This window comes from Anabrus simplex, chromosome 1, assembly GCF_040414725.1.
Source record: "Anabrus simplex isolate iqAnaSimp1 chromosome 1, ASM4041472v1, whole genome shotgun sequence".
Lineage (NCBI taxonomy): Eukaryota > Metazoa > Arthropoda > Insecta > Orthoptera > Tettigoniidae > Anabrus > Anabrus simplex.
In genome coordinates, this window is record NC_090265.1 from 1,070,841,743 (window position 1) to 1,070,844,590 (window position 2,848).

A 2,848-nucleotide genomic window follows, 5' to 3' on the forward strand; every position below is an offset into this window, starting at 1 on the left:
TGCCTGAAACTCACGCACCACACGAAATTTAAAAAAATGAAAACATATGTTTTTGGAAACTTTTACGTAAACGATTTATCACATAAATCTACATATAACTTTGTTTTAGAACTTATTTTCATGTTGAGTACATACTGAAGATATGTTAAGAACAGAACAAACATGGGGCGCACTCTACAGTCGTATCAGACCTGTAGCTCAGATTGTTTCCGACAGAACAAATATGTCATAAACCACCATAATTTAAACGGTAGAGCATTCGACGCGAAATCGGAAGATTGTACGTTCGGATTCCACTGGTATCCAGAAGGCCATTTTTGTTCTGTACTTAACATCTCTTCAGCTTGTACCATGATATGCACTCAACGTGAGTTTTTTTTCTTTCTTAATCTGTGTACCCTCTAGGGTTAGTTTTTCCCTCGGGCATAGCGAGGGATTCCACCTTCACCGCCTCAAATGCAGTGTCCTGGAGCGTGAGACTTTGGATCGGGGGTTGAACTGGGGAGGAGGAGCAGTACCTCGCTCAGGCGGCCTCACCTACTATGCTGAACAGGGACGTCGTGGAGGGGGGGATGGGGAGATCGGAAGGGGTAGACAAGGAAGAGGCTGTGACCTTAAGTTAGGTACCATCCCGATATTTGTCAGGAGGAGAAGTGGGAAACCTCGAGGAAAACCACTTCGAGGATGGCTGAGGTGGGAATTGAACCTCCCGGGGCTGAGCGGATCCTGTTCCAGCCCTCGTACCACTTTTAAAATTTCGTGGCATAGCCGGGAACCGATTCCGGACCTCTGGGGGTGTCAACTAATCACGCTAACCACTACACCACAGGGGCGGCCCTCAACGTGAGTTAATTAAACATGTATTTTCAAGTACGTCAGCCCGCGGTCTAGGGTTAGACAACCTGCCTCTTACTCGTAGGCGCCGGGTTCGATCCTCGGCCAGGTCAGGGATTTCTACCTGGATCTGAGGGCTAGTTCGAGCTCCACTCAGCCAACGTCAGAACAAAACGATTTGCAGTTGAGATGACGACCCCGGTCTAGAAAACCAAGAATAACGACCGAGAGGATTCGTCGTGCTGACCACGCATCACCTCATAATCTACAGGCCTTCGGGATGTGCAGCGGTCACTCGGTAGGCCAAGGTCCGTCAGAACTAGTGCCATGTGGTTAATGTGAGGTATTCAAGGACAATGCCGTCGTGAACTGGCCCACAGTGGGCGACAAGCACGCACTCTACAGCTGTGTTGGCTGTAGTGTCACACCTGTAGCTCAGAAACTATCCAACAGAACAAATATTATCTAGGCCACCATAGCTCAAACGTTAGAGCATCCGACGGGAAATCGGAAGATTGTTGGTTTCGAATCTCGCTGGTGTCCGGTTGGCCACTTTGGTTCTGCACTTATCCGCTCTTCAACATGTACCATTCATCACGAGCTAGTAAGCTGAAAGTGTAATAATAATAATAATAATAATAATAATAATAATAATAATAATAATAATAATAATAATAATAATAATAATAATAATGCTATTTGCTTTACGTCCCATTAACTACCTTTACGGTTTTCGGAGACGCCGAGGTGCCGGAATTTAGTCCCGCAGGAGTTCTTTTACGTGCCAGTAAAGCTGAAAGTGTATTTCAAGTGCAATGCGGTCGTGAATATTAAATAAACTTGGTTTGCTTTCTCTCAAATTTGCAATGTTACATATTGCATTTCATTTCTCTCCTGTAATATTCCGTTTAATTTTGCAGAACTTAATTTCATTTTGACCAGAATATTATGCTCTAAATTTTAATTAAAAATAGTTTTTTTGAATACAATATAACTTTGAATATAAATTATATGCAGAACAATCAATATACCGTATTTTCTTTATATTTTTGCTATTTGTTTTACGTTGCACCGACGCAGATAGGTCTTATGGCGACGGTGGTATAGGAAAGGGCTAGGAGTGGAAAGGAATCAGCCGTGGCCTTGATTAAGGTACAGTCCCAGCATTTGCCGGGTGTGAAAAGGGGAAACCACGGAAAACCATCTTCAGAGCTGCCGACAGTGGGGTTCGAATCCACTATCTCCCGTATTTTCTGAACATGTCTTTTGTACTAAAATCAGTTTTTCAATACAATTACAATGGAACAACGACATGGATTTACAATTTTCAGTTCTTTTTTGATGGACTGTTAAAAACGACTTCTCTAATAAGTTTTGGGAATACCTTTTCTATACATTAGGTAAAAAATCTGTTCGTCTCCAGACTGTCCCTTTAATTTACAGTTTCAAAGGACAGGGTCGCTAGATTTTGTATAAGGTGTATTCACGGGACAGAGTATTCCACACACTCCGATGGTTAATGAGGGAATCAGAGACAACCAGGAATCGAACTGTCATCACATCAGACTCTCTATCCAGCAGACAGCGATTGCAGACAGAGGGCAGAGTTTAAGTGCGATAAATGTGCTCTACTATTTTCTTATCGCGAAGAATATGAAGTGAGTTTCAAAGTGGTGAGCGCTGCTAACCACACCGACGCGTCTATATTTAGCTAGGAATTGGTTTAATCTTGTTCTGCTGTAAACGTCCACGCCTTGCTGACTCTCGGGTTAGTGTTTCTACTCGAATTCTAGAAAAACATCTCATGTGTTTAGGTATTTATTAAAGTCTCGTCGATTGTGTCATACGCGTGGGCTTGTCGAGGTGTGAGAAGTGGGGGTTAAGAATGTCGGTAGGAGCTGGGGTAGGGGAAGAGTTTGAGTGGGGGTACAGTAGGGGTGTAGTGCTACAGACTGCGGTCTGAAGCAGCGCCGCGAAATTAAAGTGTGTTCCAAAATAAGGGCGGCATGAGAGG